Genomic DNA, 21,001 nt, shown 5'->3' with positions numbered 1-21,001 from the left:
GGAGAACCTGTGAAGTTAGCAATCCCCAATGACCAGATGGCTTTCTGAGCTCAGCATAAAATGGGGAACAACGGGGCTTCCCTGTCTCTACCTGTCTGTGTCTGGAGAGTGTCCCTGAACACAGGTGGCTGGCCTTGGCTGGCCGTGGCTGCGAAGTGGCTTTGTACAGAGCTCTCTGCAAGGCTGCATAACTTGGCATACACATCCTGCTCTGGCTTCCCACCTGTATGATAATTAGGTGCTGTATTATAACCAATTAGCCCTTCCTGCTCATTTGATGCTATGACCAATGGGCCCTTTCCTCCCGTACCCCTAAACAAAAGCCTTTGTACACCCTATTTCTGAAACAATAAAGTAGACCCACTTCATCGCAATGTCTCTGGAGGTCATTCCGCCACACTCAGCCTTCCAAACCCTGTTCCCTTTGTCCTCTCGGGCTGGTGGCCAATAACATCCCTCCAAGGAAAAAGGGGGGGTAGCACACTTGTCAGTCAAAATTAATTAAAATACAAAATTTCAAGAATTCCCCCGAAAAGAACAGGATTCAGGTAACTCTAGATCCACTTCCTAGTCATTACAGCAGCCCTGCCCTCATCAGTGAATTCTGAATCTACACACACTATAAAAAACTTCCTCAGACAGGCATGGTGGCACCCATCCATAACACCAACACTTGAGAGTCTGAGGCAGGAGGATTGCCATGAGTTTGGGACCTGCCTGGTCTAGTACTTGTGAACTAGGCTACATAGCAAGACCTTACCTCAGTAAAGAGGAAGGAAAAGAAATGAAAGGAAGGAGGGATGGGAGGGAGGGAGGGAGTGGTGGGAGTGAGAGAGGGGGTGGGGGGGAGAAAAGTCAAGAGATAAAGGAGATAAAGGAAGGGAGAAGCAAGAAAGAAAAGAACTCAGTCTCCCATCCCCTTCACCCCTTGGGCCAGAGAGCAGCTCTTGCATAACCTACCCCAATGTAAATAAAAGAAAGAGCACGGTGTGCAGTTACTGAAAGCCTTAGGGTTTACTCCAATATTCCTCCCAAAGCAGGAGAAATAACAACAACAACAAAAATACTGTCTAAGATTTTTTTTAAAGCAATCTCTTTGTAGGTATGAAAAAGGACTGTCAGTCCATGAGGAAAGGAGAACACAGTAAGACTTGTGACATTTGTAAGCTAGAAGAAATAGAAATGACAGAATTAGCAGGCCCCATGGGGTCTCCAGACAAAGATGACCTGATAGCCACCCAGAAACATGGCTGGAGCCTAACAGAGCTCCAAAGGACTCAGCAATCAAAAGTAAATGCACCTCCTTCTCTACCTACAAGGCACTGGGGGGCCTAAGCCTGACTCCAGAGCAGAGGGGCGGGGCGGGAGGAAGGTGTGTGAGAAACATGGCACCCATCTGGGTATCCCATAGACATTTTCTAGTCCTCTCTAAAGAAGCATACACTTCTATCCTAGCTTTAGAAAAGCCAGCCAAATAACTTTTCAAAGGCAATATGGAGCACACAAAGTCATTTAAAAATCATTAGTATATGTATTGCCACCAAAAGCAGAAGTGACAAAAGTTGAGAGAGGTTGCTTTGGTGTTCAAATTAGTCATGTCCTGTTCTCCCATTCCTGACACTCCTGCTATATAAGGAGAACCTTCCGGACTATATGTGCTTCAGTTTGAAAGAAAGTGGGTAGCCTTACCCTACCTCAGGCACTTTATTATATTACCAGACAACCTATAGACTATACAAAAAAATACCACCATACCCATCCACCCCACATCCACTGAGGATATTAAATAATTAGCATTATTGCAATATTGCTATAGTTGGGGCACATTCCCCCCTTATTCTGTGTTTTGTGCACTTGGGTTTCTAAAACAAAGGAACTGGAGGAGAGGATATCCCAGCAGAGAAACACAGGGCTGCCCTGCTAAGAGCAATCACTGTTCTTAGGAACCACATGGAATTCTTGTCTCTACCACCTCTGATCAGGGTGCTACAGTAAACTATGTCCTGGAATGTGTTGCTCAGGGCCTTCCCAAGCATATCCCACTATAGGTTTATTTATTTCAGAGACTTTGTTATTGTTGTTGTTATGTTTTGTATGAATAAACCTTACCCAGTAAGAGTAAACTCGTTTCATTTCTAACCTGGTCCAAGTTAGGTGAGGGTGTGTGTGTGTGTGTGTGTGTGTGTGTGTGTGTGTGTGTTCAGATACTAGAACAATGAGAGCCACACATGGCATTTTTTCAGAAACAAGGTCCAAAGCATCTCTGCTGTCTGAGGTTCAGCCTGAGCAGGCAGAGTCCATTCCCTCCTCTGTACCCCACAGTGCTGATGGTTTAGAGGCTTCCTCTCTCCATCACATGAAAGCCCGTTATCATTCTTCTTCCTTGACGTGTCTTCTCCTGGCTGAATTCCAGGGTCTTCTTGGCTGGCCTATCACTGCTACTTTGTGCACAGACCAGAATATTCTGGGCCCCTTGTTTTTACAGATTACAGACCAGAATCTAATCAGATACCCGAAAGAGGAGGAGAGAGGTATCCAGGAGGGGATCACCTTACAGGAAGGTACCTGCCTGCCTAGGGTGACATCAGGTACCATAAGAACACCCTCCAGCAAATAGGGCCCTCCATTAATGAGGTAGAAGGTCAAGTCTTTTTCACAGTCCACTGTACTTCTGGTCCCACACTCTCCTCAAAGTCAACCTCACTGGAAGAAAAAAGTACCCATTGAACCACGCAAACAAATCCACTTGTACACCACAATTCAGCACCAGGAAACAGCTTTCTGGGTGTTGATCTCACTTCTGAACACTCCTCATTAGAGTATCCCTACAGCAAACCAGCCACAGCTGATCTTTAAATTGTCTCCAAAAAGTCAAGGGTTGGGGGGACTTGACTGGACATATCTTGACAGTTGGTGGAACTGGGTGGGTATATACGACTTTCCCCCAGCATTCTAATATTTTATTCTATTTATAAGTATAACTCTTAAATTCACACACATTTTTATATTTTAAATGTTTAAAGGACTTGTTGAAACTTTATTAGCCTAGAAGGGTTTTTTTTTGTTTCTTTGTTAGATTTGGTTTGGTTTAGTTTTGGTTGCTGTTGTTTTTTGAGATAGGGTTTTTCTGTGTCTCCCTGGCTGTCTTGGACCTCATTCTGTAGGCTGGCCTCAAACTCAAAGATCTGCCTGCCTCTGCCTCCCGAGTGCTGGGCTTAAAGGCATGTGCCACCACTGCCCAGCTTAGCCTAGAAGTTTTAAAAATGAAAAATCAAAGACAGTGTTGCATAGTAATATAGTAATAAAATTTTAATTACATGTATTTATCTGTTTATTTTGTGGTTAATTCTCTCCTCCCTCCATGGGGGTCCTGAGGATTGAACTCGGATCATCACACTTGGTGGCAAGTGCCTTTTTACCCTCTGAGTCATCTTGCCAGCCCCATATTTCATATTGATTTTTCAGTTTAGCACACACAGGAAGAGCTTCTTCGTGGCATTTTCAAATATCTCTGTGCCATTATCCTTCATTCTCTTCCATTCCAGCCTCACTCTACTAGTTTCTTTTCTTTGGCTCTATTAACATTTTTGGAATAATACAACTTACAAAACAATAACAACAACAATATCCCCACTATTCCAGAGTCCTTCTCCACCCTTTAAAGGCACAGTCATTCTCAAGGCCAACAGAAATAGCATGCTGACAGCACAATTAACATCTGATATTCCCTACCTATTCATTTTTCTATTTTTTCCTCCAAAATAATCTATTTTTTAAATTGGTAGCCATGGGATATTCGTATACTAAAAATAGTACTAGTTCATTATCTGAAATTCAGATTTTTTAAAGCTGGTATCTGCTATTTTTATTTGCTAGCTATAACACCTTTAGTTAAGTTAGAAAGGGAGAACCTAACAAGAGCCAAGACAACCAGCGTCAGCTGGTTATTGGTGCAATTTCAAGGCCTGCCTGAGTACAGAGAACAAATGGATTCAATTTTGCTTGGTCACCAGGAGCAAGTTATCATCTCTAGACTTAGTTTTATCATCGTGTGAAGCAAGAGGATTTCATCCCAGGTCAAAAATGCCAGGAGAACCTTGGAGGTGTGTGTGTGTGTGTTTTGTGTGTGTGTGTTATTTATTTCAGTTCCTAGAAATACAGCTATGCCCTGCCTGTCCATCTGTAATGGGCTATGTATCCTATGATGGCTCCAAAACATTATGGAATCTGTGATGTCATCGCTGCCCCCACTCCCACTCAGCACTGAGGATGGAACCTCAAGATCTGAACAAGCTAGGTAGGCATTCTACCTCTGAGCTTTGCCCTCAGCCCTCTTTGTTTTTATTTGTTTTGTTTTATTTTATATTTTATTTTATTTTATTTTATTTTATTTTATTTTATTTTACTTTTGAGCCAGGGATTCAAACTAAGCTGTCCAGACAGGTCTTGACTTACAAGTCTCCCACCTCAGTCTCCTGAAATTACAAGCTATGTCACCATGTCCAGTTTAGTAGCTGGCTTGCTTTATGTCAGTATACTTTATGAAATCTACACAATGACTAAGTTAGGGAAACATTTTCTAGAACCTACCTATAACATTAAATGACACGTGGCATTTCTTTCAAACAAGCACTCGTCAGAGATAACCATTCTTCGAGAAGCAAACACAGAAAAACAAGGAATTTTAGCCCATTTAAACATCTAAGTTCATGAGCCCAGCTGCTACACACTACACTATTTATTCAGTGTCTAAAAAGTTCTAGACCATGATGCAGACACTGTCATGTTAGCTCATTTTTTTCTTCACAATAATCTCATATGGTAGAAAATATCCCAAATTTATAGACCTACTGGCCAAGACACAAATGAAAATGTATAGCTTCTGATCATGTTCACTGTTAATTGAACCAGAGCTACAGCCCTGAGCGTTACATCATCCCACCATACCACCATCTCCTCCAACACTCCTACACAGAGGGGCAAGAACCGGAAGGCAGGACAGGGCAGGTGAACAATTTTTTACACAAGCCAGGCTGTCTATCACTCTCCCACACCTGTGTGTGTGTGTGTTCTTTTAGACAACAGTCTCACACCATAGACCAGGCTAGTTATGAACTCCCAGCAATCCTCTGGCCTCAGCTTCTCAAGTGCTGAGACTATAAATGTGAACCACCACACCCAGCTTAGAGCTTTAGGGTTTTATATACCCATGATGGTAGATGCACCTATATTAAGACACAAATAAAGCAGGGTGTAGAACCTCCAACAAAACAGCATGCCAACCACCTATGGCTTCCATTTTGTCTACTGATGTCTGTGCATTTTATCTTGTTTAAACTTTTCTTAATTACTTGCTTGACACACAACACTCACTGGTCAGGGTGGTCCCGGCTTGCCTGGGATTTAACTGACTGTGGAGACAAGATACAAATTCTGCTGCTGGGGAAGAAACAAATGAAGACACGAGATGCACTAATTAATTAAGCAGGTACAGAGAAACCAGACTGGCAATGAGATGGGAGGAATGGGGTTGATACGCTCAGGCTTGGGACCCCATGAAGGACTTATGGGGGAGCTGGACTTCAGAGAAGGATATTAAAGATTAGAGAGGAAGCAATGAAGATTGCCAATGGCTGAAACCACTCAAATGTCACACAAGAAGTGAATAAAATCTGGGAAGGAGTTTCACAAAGGAGGGGAAAGTGCAAAGGCCAAAGAAGTAACAATTATGTGTCTAGGGACCATGTAGATCACTCTACTGTACCCCAGACTAGAGCTGAAGACGTAACAGGAAAGAAGGAAGAGAAGATTGGCCTGCTGGGATGGCCAGGTGGCTCCGTGGTAAAGCACACAGCACACATGTATCAGAGCCAGAACCCCAGCACCTATAGAAGTGTCAAGAAGCATAGTGACCTGCTTGTAATCTCGGCCTCAGGATGTAAAGACGAGTGATCCCTACAGCTATCCAGCCTAGCTAAATCAGTGAACTCTGGATTTAAGCAAGAGATTCTGCCTCAATAGACAAGGCAAAGAGTGATGGGGAAGGTATCCAGCATCAGTCTCTGGCCTAAACACACAAATGAATGTGCATACATACACACCCCTAAACACACACATGTATATGATACATACACACATAAACCCACATGCCTATACACACATGCACAGCACACGCGCGCGCACACACACACCCCCAAACACACACACATGTATGTACATATATACACACACAGTCCCACATGTCTATGCACACAAGCACAGCACATACATACACACCTTATACCTATACACACACCTGCACAGAATCAAATATGTATGATGCCTTTGGGAAATTTCTGACATGTGAAGAACTTAAAGATAGTCAGCCGTATTCATCATTTGAAAATTTTATTTTGCTTAAATTCCAAACCTAGCTACAGAGCTATATAGCTTGCAATAAATTCCCTAACTTTAAAAATATAAACTCACCAACCTATTAACTCTAATACCCGTCATTAGAAGTGGTTTCTGTGCATATCAAAGTACAAGACAAGCAAGAACCCTAGATTCCTCTAATCTAAGACCCTCAGAGTTTTAAAAGATAAAATAGAGATGCACAGATTTTAAAGCATCAAATTTCTTCAAAATGTCACAGTAATTTTCACATCATAACTGCATCTCACTGTGATCACTCGTTGTTTTAATAATACAGTAAGCACTTTAGAGACAATAATCATTCTCAAAATTGGCAAAGAAAAGAAAAAAAGTAGCTATAACTAGTAGATAACACAGTGAGCTATCCACATACAGGTAGAAAATAAATTTGAGGTGTGAGAAATTTCAGCCATCCAAAGAAGGGACAAATACATCAGAAAAGCTTAAAATGTAAGGCTAGCTTTTCACAGGTCAAACAAAAACATGAATTTAAGTTTAAAATGCTGGTGTTTTTTTTTCCTTTGACTACAATATTGAGAATCAGCAATCGAGTCTTAAATTGAAACCATAGACATCTAACCTCTGATGGAAGAGAAACTAACCTTTCTCCCAGATAAGCAGATGATGGGTCTTTCCCCAGTCAGATAGCAGAACTTGGGAAAATCCAAAGTCATTAATCTGGTTTGAAACTTTCAATCTAAATTTTATACAGGCCTCCCCACTATCCACATATGTTCACAGCTCTAGAATTTAATATTAATATTGCCACAACTTTCCCTTTTAATTACTTTCCCTGAGACACAGATAACAAAAAGAAGAAAGGCACTGGACAGACAGCCAAAGTCTCCCTTTAATTCAAATTTAATGCAGGGCATGGGGGATGTTCTGTTACACTGGGAAGCAAAACTGGGACTCTCCCCTATGGATTCTGTATACCTTGGAGTGAAGACCCTGGAGTAACAGGGATTTTAATACACAAAATCTTACAGATTACAAAAGCATATTCTTGTGTGCTCAAGGTCAAAAGCATATGTCACATTTGTTACAGTGGACAGGTACTACTATTATGAATCTCCATTTGCTATTAGGTTTTAAAGCCAACAGTACTGTAGATATTTCTCTGATACAGCCAGAGAATCTAGGTACAGGAACAAAATAACAATATTGTCTTAGCAGATAGAGGAAATTGTGGCACTGCCGTTATATAAGGGTTTTCTGGCTTTCCTCCTATTTCCTGTACAGACCTCTAATGCTGTCTGTCTATCACCTCAGCATGACCAGAAGGAGAGATGCCACCAACATGGAGTGAGCCAGTTACTGTCCAAAGATACTGAAACTGACAAAAGTCAGGTTTTATCTGAAGAGAAGTTATTATGAAGCAAATTATACAAAAACTCCTGAAGGGTTTTGTTGCCGACAGAAATGGCTTTAGTCATTTAAATTTGATTCTAAATATCTGGCTTTCTCTTTCCTTGCTAGGAAAGATCCCATGTATTCTTAGATTTCCCCACCATGTCGGGCATTGCCTCCAGCTCACAGTTGGAATAAAGCTAATAGAAAGGTTTGAGGCCACTGAGGAAAAAATAAATAAAGAGGAGGAGAAAGAAAGGACACCTGGTGAGGTATATATCCTCAGAGGTATCTCAAGAGACAGGAAGATGGGCCCGGAGGGGAGGGAGACAAAGGGAATGGAGGGCTCCTCTTGAAAGAAAAGGAAAGCATCCAGAAAGGAAAGGAACCAGCTACTCACCTGCAGTAACTAACAAAGGAGCTACCCAAGGGCAGCGATGAAGCTGATGGCCTGTTAAAAGGGTAGGAGTTTGGTGTCCGTAGAATGTTCCCTCTGATGAGCCTTGTTCAACTGACAGTACCTAGCATCTAGGTAACATGCTAACATCCTTGCCCAAGTCATACCGACATGCTCAGAAAGCTAGCATCCGCCCACGCCTGGGCACAGTCATCTAACTTGAAGACTATTTTATAATAAAATGTTGACCGTCTTACGTGATATAGAGAATATTGCTCTGAAAAGGATGAGCACAGCTGTAAAACAATCATAAGCCTAACCATTGTAAGTCTGCTCTGGAGTGCATGCCGCGGGCTGTAAGCAGGGGTTATGGGGTGCAATCTTATTACTCTGATACGTACAGAACTTGGCACAAAACCTAACCACCGGGCTACACTGATTAAAGCAGTAATGGAAGGCAAGCTACATGCCTTACATGAACACATTAAAAGGTTTTCACTCGCGCAGCTTGTAACAGATCACAGCAGACCAGACGGTTCCACGAGGGAGAGTTTATTCAGGAGATAGGGGGTAAAGCGGAGAGGTAGAGGAGTAGAGGCCGGCCATGACCACGTGAAGAGAGGGGGAAGGGAAGGGGGGAGGGGAGAGGACAACCTGCAGGCGCTGGGTCGAGGAGAACAAGAGAGAGAGAGGAGGGGGCAAGCAGCCCCTTTTATAGTGGGCAGGCCTATCTGGCTGTTGCCAGGTAACTGTGGAGGTGGAGTTTAGACAGATTACTAACACACATCTGTTAGAGATTTTCATTTTCTACCTCAAAGATAGGTATACAATTCTCATACTACCCCAGAAAAAGAAAATCTTGACTCATATTTCATAAATCCATAGGCAGTTTCACATACTTGGTCTCTAGAGGGTTGAGAAAGGGCCCCCTTCCCTCCCCAGCCTGTAACCTACCCTATGATCGTGACTCCATAGTGTGGCATCATCTTACGGCTTTCAGCAGAGCTGGCTGGTTAAAGCATGTGGATTTGGGGTAAGTGTCTGCTCTGCTCAGAAAAGACTAGACGAGGCTTGCATTTTCAACCAACACACACAGTTCCCCTAGACTACAGGCTCTTAAACCCACAATGGCCAAAGGGGCATCTGTGGTCAAAAGACTGTGCAGGGAAAGGACTTTCCCCAAAGCTGCCAAGGCCCGACCTCATGTCGGCTTCCGGGAGGAAAGACTATTTAGGTGGGGGATCTGGCTTCATGCTAGAGTGATTGCCTAGTACATGCATGAAGCCATGGGTTCAATTCCCACATTGAGCACACACGCACACACAGACATAGATAGACACATACAGAGTGAGAGAGACAGACAGAGACAGAGGGACAGAGACAGAGAGAAAGACGGGGAGACGGGGAGACGGAGAGACGGGGAGACGGAGAGACAGAGAGACAGAGAGAGAGAGAGAAAGAGAAAACTACATCTTACACTCAGAAACAGCACATACACCAGCTGTTTACCTTTCCCTGCCTGTCTGGGGGTGTCAACCGACCCTGACCTGTCACTCCACACTAGTCTGAGTTGATCCTCTCTGTATGCAAATGTCGCTGTGTCTTTGGTTCTGTCTGAGGTTACACACATCCGTATGTAGGATTCTTAACCAGAATCTTGGGAAGCTGCTCTCCCAAAAGGGAGCTGACTGTGACTTCATGTTAGAGGACTGACTCGGAAGGAAGGACTTAGGGCCGTGAGTATAGTCTGTTAGGAACATGCTCGAGCGCATGCGCAGCGCAAGTTGCGGATTTGATGCTCTAAAGCATCCGCCAGCCGCCATCTTGTCCTCAGGTCAGGAGCAGTAGGAGAGTCTGTTTGTCAAACGTGAGATCACAATGTGTAGTGCCAGATTTCCTCCATCCCATAATGCTTCCCCCGTGTTACTGACAGCCTCTGAGACCAATGTTCTTAATGTGAAGCTCATGGAATCTTAAGAAGACTTAAAGAATTAAAATAAAATAAAGAAATTAAAGACTAGAGACATACTCCCAAACCGTATGGCAAATGCCCATATTCTTACGTGTGTTCTTTTTCTCAAGAGTTCTTTGCTTCTCATTAGATCCCAAAAGACTCAGTAATCCCAAATCTTATTAAGAAACATCCATCAGGGTTGGAGAGATGGCTCAGCAGTTAAGAGCACTGGCTGCTCTTCCTGAAGACCCAGGTTCAATTCCCAGCACCCACATGGCAGTTCACAACTGTCTACAACTCCAGTTCCAGGGGATCTGGCACCATCCCACAAACATACATGCCGGCAAAACACCGGTGCGCACAAAATAAGAATAAAATAAATAAATCAAGTTTTGGAAGAAGAAAGAAGCACACACACCTTTAGCCAGGCTAGTGGCTCACACTTGTAGTCTTAGCATTCCATGAGGCCTCCCTAGACTACAGGGTGAGTTCCAGAACACCCCAGGCTACTAAGTGAGACTCCGTCAGAACATAAGAGAGAGGAAGAGGAGGAATGGAGGGAGGGAAACTTAAAATGAAGGAGGAGAAGTGGATAGATGGTGGAGTGGAAAGAGGCTAGAAGGCTCTTCCAGAGTATCAGCCAACACCAACACACAGGTCACACAGGGATGGGGATGGTGAGCAGATGCTCACAAAAGTCTGACTCTAGGTGTCTGATGCTTCATAGCCAACCAAGCCTAAACCAAGGCTCTGCTGTGAAGATGAGCTCCCAGTTTGTTCATGATTTATCTCGTCCTGACCTGAGAGATTCAAAGCCCTGGCAATGAGAAATGTGAATGGAGAAAAAGGCTCATCTCCAGTATAAAAAGAACATTTGAGAGTTTATGACAATCACCGACATTCTAAAGGCAGGAAAACAAAACAGGTGGCCTCAGGACCTCGGTTACTGCTGCAGGGGTGTCATTTGTTGTTCTGTTCGTTTTATGATGTATATCTGTCATTATTGTGAGTGTTATAGGTCTCTGGTTATGGCACTCCATTTTATCAAAAACTATTCCTTCCTTCTTCCTTTAATATAATATTATCATTCACCAAGACCCCAATACTTTCTGGCATAACCCCTCGCCATATTCTCCTGTAAGTTTATTCTTAATGACTACCTCTCTAGCGTGTAAAACAAAGGTATTCATGATTCAAATTCCTGCCAAAAGCTGTGTGCTTGTGGAGGGGAATTCTGTGGTATTAACTGCATCTGTCTACGGAGTGTGGTGAGCACAGCCTCCTGGCTTTAGCTTATTTCTATAGCAAGCAAATAACTCTATCTTCACCTTCTGTTTCCATGCCTTCACACGATAAGCTCTTGGATTGTGAGTCTCCAGCCTCCAGCCTCACCCATCACAGCAACATAGATAAATAGAGACAGAAACACAAAAAAGACACAAAAGACAGACACACAGAAAAGTATGTGTTTCCTCTGACCAAACCAAGCTATAACTGTTAATCTACAGCATTTCACAAAATATGACCTGAAGACCATCCACATCAGATTTATCAAAAATGTATATGCATATTCCTGCCTGCCTCCTTCCTGACAGAAAACATGGAAGGAGACAACTTAGGATGCTGTACTTATTAAAATCTCCACCCCGGGGACTGGTGAGATGGCTCAGTGGTTAAGAGCACTGATTGCTCTGCCAGAGGTCCTGAGTTCAATTCCCAGCACCCACATGGTGGCTCACAACCATCTGTAATGGGATCTGATGCCCTCTTCTGGTGTGTCTGAAGAGAGCAATGGTGGTGTACTCATATATATAAAATGAATAAATAAATCTTAAAAAAAAAAAACCTCCACCCCACAAGCACACACAAATGACTCTGGACACATACATTTGAGAACCCATGATTCAGCAGAATTGTAATAATTGATTTATTTGATATACATTGGTATTTTGCCTGCATATGTGTCTGTGTGAGGGTGTCAGATCCCCTGGAACAGGAGTTATAGACGGTTTTGAGCTGCCATGTAGGTGGTGGGAATTGAACCCAGATCCTCTGGAAGAGCAGCCAGTGCTCTTAATCACTGAGCCATCTCTCCAGCCCGCAATTCAGTAGCATTTTATCCTTTCCAGTTTACAACTTTTTTTTTGTTATTGTTGTTTTTGTTTTTTGTTTTTTGTTTTTTGTTTTTTTGTTTTTTGTTTTTCGAGACATGGTTTCACTGTATAGTCCTGGCTGTCCTGGAACTCACTCTGTAGACCAGGCTGGCCTCGAACTCAGAAATCTGCCTGTCTCTGCCTCCCAAGTGCTGGGATTACAGGCATGCGCCACCACTGCCCAGCATTCAGGTTCTTTTAAAGGACCCAAGTTTAGTTGGCATCACTTTCATGGGGGCTCACCACAGCCTGTAACTCCAGCTCCAGGGCATCTTCTTCTGGTCACCACAGGCTCATTTTTTCTTTTAATCAAAACTGAACTATTCCTGCATACACTCTGTGGCCTCTGAAACCATCACCCCTTCCTCTCCTGAAGAAGTGCTCTCCTCTCCTTTCACCGTGTCTTTCACCAGTTCTGTTGTTTCTCTCCCTCCCCATCAGAACTTTATTCTACTGTAAGTGAGGAGTGGGCTCAATGACTTTCCAAATAATTATCACAGTGTTCTCCTCACGACTGTGGACCCTGGACTAGCAGGCTCTCTTGGGTGAGTTTTTTATTTTTGTGTTTTTGCTGTTTGTTTATTTGTTTGCTTTGCTTTGCTTTGCTTTGCTTTACTTTGAGACAGTCTTGCAGTGAAGCTAAGCTGGGCTCCAACTCTCAAACCTCCTGCCTCAGCTTCTCAAATGCTGGGATTACAGGCATGCACCAGCATACCTGGTTCCTCTGGCCTTAGACTATAGACTCTCTGTGGGTTAGTTCTCAGTCTACCTAAAGAAGAACTGTATCCAGAAAGTGTTTAGGGTCTTAGTTTGTGGTGGCATTGGTCTTCTAGCCTACAGGGTACTTGAGCGAGTCCTCAGAGCCCAGTACTTCCTCCATTCTCAGATGCCCAAAGGAAACCTGCAGCTTCCACGACACTGCATGGCCTGGATCCAAACTCCCTTTACTATATCCTGCCTGAAGGGCTTATCTCAAGCTTTGCAGGTTAGAGGTAAGGCACATCCAGCCCAGAAATACCCTCACCTCTTCTTACTTTCTCTAGTTTTTAAAAATATACATGTAGTTACTATAAGTGAAGTAAAAATAAATTCTATTTTACCATTCCAACACACAAAATGTCGGAATATCTTCCTTCCTTCCTTTCTGTTTGTTTTTTTTTTTTCGTTGTTGTTGTTTTTTTGTTTTTCGAGACAGGGTTTCTCTGTGTAGCTCTGGCTGTCCTGGAACTCACTCTGTAGACCAGGCTGGCCTCGAACTCAGAAATCCTGCCTCTGCCTCCCAAGTGCTGGGATTAAAGGCATGCGCCACCACTGCCCAGCCCTTCCTTCCTTCCTTCCTTCCTTCCTTCCTTCCTTCCTTCCTTCCTTCCTTCCTTTCAATTGTCCAGGCATGCCTGTTTTTCAATTTTATTTTACTTTTATTTCATGTGCAGCGGAGATTTGCCTGCATGTATGTCTGTGTGAGGGTGTCAGATCCCCTGGAGCTTAAGTTACAAGCTGTCATGTGGTTGCTGGGATTTGAATCTGGGTCCTCTTAACCATTGAGCCACCTCTCCAGCCCCAATGCCTTCATTTCAAATGGCTCACATTTCTCATTCATCATAAAAGCAGCATAGAAGTCAAACTTTTAATCATCCTCTTCTAAGCAGCTTACTGTATTTGCTGCTTTGGTACTATAAACATCCCATGAACTGATTTCTAGCTAACAACACAACATCACTGAGCCAAGAGAATGAGGAGGGGATGATCACACAGCATAGAGGCACACAGCACATCCATCACTTGCAGTGACTTGAGCAGCTTCCAAAACTTCTGGAAATACTTCAGCCTGCTCTTCCAAGCTAGCACACAACAGCAAGTGTCTCAGTTGGTACTTCCCAAAAGCAATTTTCTTCTCATGAAAGGTACTGAAAATTCACCTTATTCTTGTCTGTTCAACAGACGAAGATTTCTCGGCCTTCTATGCAAATAACCAATAAGACATCTGAAAACAACAGGGCAAATACTACATCCTTTTGGACTTGATTAATCACCAACTCTCTGAATGTATTTGTTTCACATCTTCTTCCATGAGGTCACAGACACACACTACCCAGTTGCTACAACAATAAACTGAATGAATGACAACGTGTACCTCTCAGGGGTACGGTGAGAACCCCGCATCCTGTTACCTCACCAGGGATACGGTGGAGAACCCCAATGCTTGTTTCCTAACCAGACTAGACCTTGGTTTTCTTTTCTAGGAAATGGGGAAGAAGCCACTGCTGACTTCAGTTTTACCAGAAACCAACTGGTAAGATAAGAAGGTCTCAGCTTACGCTAGAAGAAACCTTCAAGCATCCGTAATGCTCTGGAAATCTCTTCCCGAGTCACTCACTAACACCTCATCCCACAGGAAAAGAAAGAGGGGGAAATGATCAGGTACTTTCTCCTTGATAATAAATTTCTTCCTTTGCCTCCCCCAGAGTAATAATGTACCCCTCTACGTGCATACCACACTCTAGCAGCAGCTCTCAACCTGTGGGTCATGACCCCCTTGGGGGGTCGCATATCAGATACTTATTTATATTACAATTCATAACAGTAGCAAAATTATAGTTATGAAGTAGCAACGAAATGGTTTTGTGGTTAGGGAGGTCACCACAACATGAGGAAATGTATCAAAGGGCCGCAACATTAGGTATTACAGAAGGCACCTTATGAAAACAGGATTGAGCTAAAAACGCTCACACCCTTGATCCAGACATGTCACTCCCAGAAACTCATCTCGAGGAATGAATTCAGGACAAAATCCTCTTCCATCGGGTGGTGGTGGTACACGACTTTAATCCCAGCACTTGGGAGGCAGAGGCAGGCGGATTTCTGAGTTCGAGAGTTCGAGGCTAGCCTGGTCTACAGAGTGAGTTCCAGGACAGCCAGGGCTACACAGAAAAACCCTGTCTCGAAAAACCAAAAACGAAAGAAAGAAAGAAAGAAAGAAAGAAAGAAAGAAAGAAAGAAAGAAGGAAGGAAATCCTCTTCCATGTGCAAATGTCAGTCACAACACAGGGAGATCAGTCAGAACCACCATGGCCCCATCTCCTTGTCCTGGGGTCTGGGGACTGTTAGGAGAGAGGTTCCTTTACTGGCTCTCAGATCACCTTATGTAAAACAACTGGTTCCACGTCATTTAGGGGTTTGTATTTTTAATCACACGGATTCCTGGACGCCCTTTCCAGGGCTATGGTACAAGAATTAAACCTCTCTGTGTGGTTTTGGTGTCCAGCCAAATCAACCTTACAACAGTTGTCTGTATCCCAGAACAGCATGAGAGTTCCTAGTGCAGACTGTCCAGGGACTGCTCAGAGCATTCAAGCAGTTGCTGGGGTGACATGGCAGGTGAGCACAGAGGCCAGATGATTCTGGCACCCCCCATCTCCACCCCCTCCATCAAAGGCTTCCTTCTCTCATTGATCACCTCACCCCTAAAGTTGCCATGCTGCCTCTTAATTCCCATTCAGGGTCCCCTTTCTGGCTGCTGCCCCCTCTCTAGTCAGAGCCCTTGGAACCACCTCCTTCACCTTCTCAGAAGGTCTCTAGAAGAAAAGCAATATCGCTATTTGACTAACCTTGAAACCGAATTGAGAACAGGCTTCATAATTAGCACACCAGCCACACAAACACTCCTAAAAGGAGGCCTTTCTAATCCAGATGAACCTGCAATCAGTGAGCATGGGAAAGCAGGAAGCTTTGAACCCAGGCTTTCAATGACCCTAAGCGTCCAGACCCAGAACCACTACGTCAAGAACTCATGGTCAGAAGTATTCTAACTGGGGAACAGGGATGGATTCTCACCTGTATCTTCCAAACAGAACAACTAAAATATTGAAACGACATTTTTTTGACTTAAACAAAGTCAAGAAATAAACATAGCCGGGCAGTGGTGGTGCACGCCTTTAATCCCAGCACTTGGGAGGCAGAGGCAGGCGGATTTCTGAGTTCGAGGCCAGCCTGGTCTACAGAGTGAGTTCCAGGACAGCCAGGGCTACACAGAGAAACCCTGTCTCAAAAAAAACCAAAAAAATCGTTAAAAAAAAAGAAAAGAAAGAAAGAAACATATCTCTCTGCCCCGGGTCCCAAGGAACCTCTGTAATTCTGCCCACAGCCTTCAGACACCCCAGATACAAACATCTGCAGATGCTCAGAGGCACCCTCTAGGCAGCTGGAGGAGCCGGCAGGGAAAGGCTTAAAACATGGCTTTCTAATCTGTTCTCTCTTCTTCACATGCTAACACTACAAAATATCTAAACTCCGTATCTAGTCTATCACTGGTGCTCAGAAATGTTTATTTCCAGCCCTTGACCTGTTACCCCCAAGTTCCCTTAAAAGGAACAATGTATTTAAAAAGGTAAGTTTGTAGAAAGCTTGCCCCCAGGCCAGTGATCACCTGGGGGGGGGGAATGTTTGTTTGTTTGTTTGTTTTTGTTTTCATTGTCCATAGTCAAGTCCTTACTCGTCCTAAGGGCTGACCTTTGAGAGTTTATTGTAAGCTACTATATTAAGCACTTTGTATATTTGATCTCAACTGCAACCTTTTGGGGTGGTAATTTTCAGTCATTACTAGTGTTATTTAAATCTCTCTTATAATTTAATAACAATACAAAAAGGAACATTGAACAACCTCAGTGAGGTGTCTGAGGTTCCTACGGCCCAGAAATCATAGAACCAGGGTTCAACATGGGCCCTTCGACTCCAGGTTCTTGCTCATCTTACTATGGTTTTAGATTCCAGTCTTCGTGGTTCAAGAATCATTATAACATGCCATCTCTCTAAGGGAGTGTCTGTGGAAACAACTGTTATGTGGCCCAAACAGCTCACTCTCTGTACAAGGGAAGTTCTTCAAGGTCAGAGACTTGCTTATCCACCTGGTCAACCTCCCAAGAGGAAAGCCAGATGATTGAAAGTCTTTAAATAGGAAAAGAGACACAGAGGTTCTCCCCAGGCTTTTCGATGCATCCACAATGTACTAAGGAACACTGCTAGAGGCCTGAGGGGTATCACAAAACAGTCATGAGCATGCAGAAGGCGGCCCAAGGAGGCAAAGCTGCTTTAGTCTCCCTGCAAATGGCTAAAAGAAGGCTTAGAAAACTACTGAATGTAGTCTCTTCTCATTCACCCCCCTCTTGGCCCACACAGTATCTTTCTAACCCTGTTCCTGCAGTGGGCAAACCACTGGACCAGTCTCCTCTTTAAGGAAGGTCCACATGGCCCTTCCAGGTCTACAACAACCTTCCCCTTCTCCATCAGCTAAGCCTCGACCCTTCCTAAGGCTCCCTCCTGAACCTGGTGACCAGCACCTTTCTCGAAACCCTACAGCCCTCAAAGCTTCTGCGACCCGGCTTCTTCCCCAGCTGTTTCCTAACCGGTATCTTTCACTGTGACTACTAGACTCGAAGGTCCACTGAAGAATGGATTTCCTTATCTTTCTCTTCTCTTGTGCACAGCACCATCTTAGATCCGGTGAGTGCTTCTCAACTGCCTGTTGCCTGAACCCAGCAGCTTTAATTTAGTAAAGCACCAAAACCCAGCGATTTCCCAAGCTTCTGTTGTTGTGGGATGATACAGCCCAGCCAATCGATTGGCAGTGCCAGCATGAAACCCCCTAAGAAACTAAATTTAAATCTAGAAATGTACAGAAAGGGGCCACCGGGATTGAGAATAACCAGGAATTCTGAAATATGGTTTTTATTTTGATTTTTCTTTACCTAACTAGATAATTTTAAAGCTGTGGATGCTGGAGGGCCCTTAGATTTCTTTCATCAAACACTGCTGCATGAAATCTAAAGTCCCCATACAAGCGAGCTTGGACACAGTCCACCCCAAGAACAGGCTTTGTCTACATATGAGAATACCTCAGAAATCAAGACAATCACATTTTCAATGCGTCAGAACTATGTGTGACCTTCCAGGCTCTGTGGCACATGCCTATCACTCCTGCACCAGGGAGTTGGAAGCAAAAAGGGTCAGGAATTCAAGGCCATCCTTGACTACATATCAGCAAGCCCGAGACCTCATCTCAAAACTAAAACATAGCAAAATGGGAAGAAAATCAAAGTGCACCTTGTTAAGACTCTGGAGACGGGGTACAAAGCAGAGCACACCCACATCTCTGAGTTTGGTCTACACTTTACAACAGATTAAACAAAGTCATTACAATGTTCTGCCTAAAGAAAAAAAAAATCTCAACAAAACGACAGAGATTCCTGGGACCCCGAAGAAACATTTTTAAAGAGGGAAAAGTCTTACCTGTCATAGAATGAATGCCAAGTCTCGACATCAAAATGACTGACTCCGGAAGTCTAAGTAGCTCTCCACGCATGTAAAAGCTGGTATAGCGCAAATCTATCCCTGCTGACAGTTCCTCCTGGGAGCTATCTCTCTCTCCTCCCCAAGGCACCCAAAGAGTCACTGTTGGAAAAACTGCAATACTAGACTGGCAGAGTCCAGCCCGAGTCCAGTCTGTGTCCGGGGTGACCGAGGCAGCAGGAACGCTCCGAAAGTGACAAAAGCGATTGGCAAGTTCCTGTGCAGAAGTGAGTTTCCTGTGGTTGGCTTCTCCACAGTGGGGTTTCGTCTGTGTGGGTTTAGGGGCGTGTGCGCATGTGCATTTCCCTCCTTGAGCCTGTGAAACCTACCCAAGCAAGAGGCAGAATAGGGTTTTTGGTGCACCGCTGGGTTTGTGTTTGATTATCGTTTTATCCTTCCTGGATCGTTTCTCTCTCCCTATTCCCTCCAGTTTCCTCCCCGAAATTAACTACATACAAGTGAGGGAAGGAAGGGGGTGAAACTGGGATGATTCTTTCAGGAAATGAAACAGAGAGGAAAATCAATTTCACTGTCCTAGCCGGTCTCGGTTAATTTAAGCTTAAGTAAAAGCACTTAACTGAGAACTTAACTTCCGGGCTGAGGATGGAGTCGGTGGGTAGAGTACTTGCCTGGCCCTGTGTTTGTGTCCCTGTATTGAAGAGAAACCATAGGTGGCACACACCTGTTATCCCAACGTTCAAAAGGATCAGAAGTTCGAGATTTCCCAGGTATGATGGTACCTGCCTTTAATTCCAGTACTCAAGAAGCAAAAGCAGGTAGAACACTGTGAGTTCAAGGCCTGCCTGAACATAGAGAATTCTAGACCATCCAGAGCTACACAGAGAGTCTCTGTCTCCAAAAAATTTTTAAAAAGACTTTGTTTAAGGTCATCGTCCTCAGCTGCACAAGGAGTTCACCACCAGCCCATCAGGAGACAGTCGGTGCGTTTTCTGAATCACTCTGCGTTATTAATAACGAGTTGTGTTGCTAGTATTAGTAACGATTTAAAAATGAACAGGCCGGTGAGCATAGCGAAAGTCAAGTAACCGCCACAGAGCAGCACCTGGGCCGAGAAGTACTGGAATCTGAGCTGTTTTCAGACCCCTCTGAGTTTCATTATTTGCCTAAAAACACAACTGTACTTGTCCCTGCTCTCTGTGCCAGCCAGGTGTAGAGGCCATCTGCAACAATGTAACCCACGGCCAAACTGCCTCAACTAGCCGTTTGCCTCTCCTGAAGAATTAACACCCCAACCCTCCCATCCCATGCCCCTGCACTCAAAGTCCTGAATCACTGTAAATGCTACTACCCAGGATGATAACTTGCTCAAAATGTCGGAGTACCATAAGAGTAAAGTCAGTGATGATCAAGTCAACAACACACAATGGTGTTTAGAGCTGGGGTCCAGCGAGGGGCGCACCGGGACTTGGATTACTGTTATGACCTAATTCTGTGTGAAGAGAAATGCACAGAACACAAGGTAGACAGGTTCTATTCTTATAGCACGAAAACCCTATGAACAAAGATAGTCAAATAAAGTCAATCATTCCAAAGCATACCAACAATTACAAAGGAATCAGCGCAAGCACAATCAAGCCAGAGAGCAAGATACCGGAGAGGCAGTGTGAGCTGCTCACACATACGATAAAGCTTGAAACTGTGACACCGCTCTGAGAGAAAATTAGAATGCCTGAGGCATTGATTTTGTTGTTGTTTTTAAGTTATCAGTACCAGCATGCCACCTGCAAAGATCTCATCATTTTTAACCCACCCTTGAATTTTTCTTTTTTTTTTTTGGAAATGCAACTACAGCTGTCATGGATAAGAAAGAGGTGGGCCAGGGAGGGGAAGAGAGTGTCAAATAGGCAAACAGCAGAAAGACCTTAAGGCAGACATGACATTGGAGAAGGTTAAAAGTATCTACTAGCTGCCTAGGCAGTAGGTACTTTAAATAGGATCAAATGGCACATCTCTGAGTTCGAGGCCAGCCTGGTCTACAGTGTGAGCTCCAGGACAGCCAGGGCTACACAGAGAAACCCTGTCAGGAAGAAAGAAAGGAAGGAAGAGAGGAGGGAGGTCAGTCAGTCAATGTACCTGTGGCATGGTAAGGACAGAAGAAAGGAGACAAAAACCAGGCTTATAGATGGACACACAGAAGCCTCTTGGAGTCACCCCAATATCCACTTACTAGTAAAATAGGAATTTAGTCTCTAACAGACACACAGTCTGTCTCCAGAAAATTCCCTGTGGGAAGCTGGATTACCACTGGAATATTATTAGGTAGGCAAAGTACAAACAGTTTGTTGGCTAACTTCTTTCCTTGCCTCTGAGTTTGCGTTTCGAAGGGTGAGGGCAGCTGCTACAGACACAGAGATCTTTGCCAGATGA

General features: G+C 44.0%; 1 protein-coding gene across 2 annotated transcripts in view; it reads right to left on the bottom strand.

The window, feature by feature from the left end:
* The window catches only part of Rhoh (ras homolog family member H), a 34,309-nt gene that overhangs the window by 11,308 nt on the left and 2,000 nt on the right, over positions 1 to 21,001 (bottom strand). Inside the window, exon 1 of one of the 2 annotated variants that reach the window (XM_028765261.1) lies at positions 18,554 to 18,913. The exons of the other annotated variant lie outside the window; for it this stretch is intronic. The gene's annotated coding sequence lies outside the window, so the exon portion shown is untranslated. Of the gene's footprint in view, positions 1 to 18,553; positions 18,914 to 21,001 lie in introns of those variants that run through there. 2 annotated transcript variants of the gene reach the window in all.

This window comes from Grammomys surdaster, unplaced genomic scaffold (genome assembly GCF_004785775.1).
Source record: "Grammomys surdaster isolate TR1022 unplaced genomic scaffold, NIH_TR_1.0 150, whole genome shotgun sequence".
Taxonomy (NCBI): domain Eukaryota; kingdom Metazoa; phylum Chordata; class Mammalia; order Rodentia; family Muridae; genus Grammomys; species Grammomys surdaster.
The sequence above is the reverse complement of the archived record's forward strand: the minus strand, read 5'-3'. Positions and strand labels throughout refer to the sequence as shown.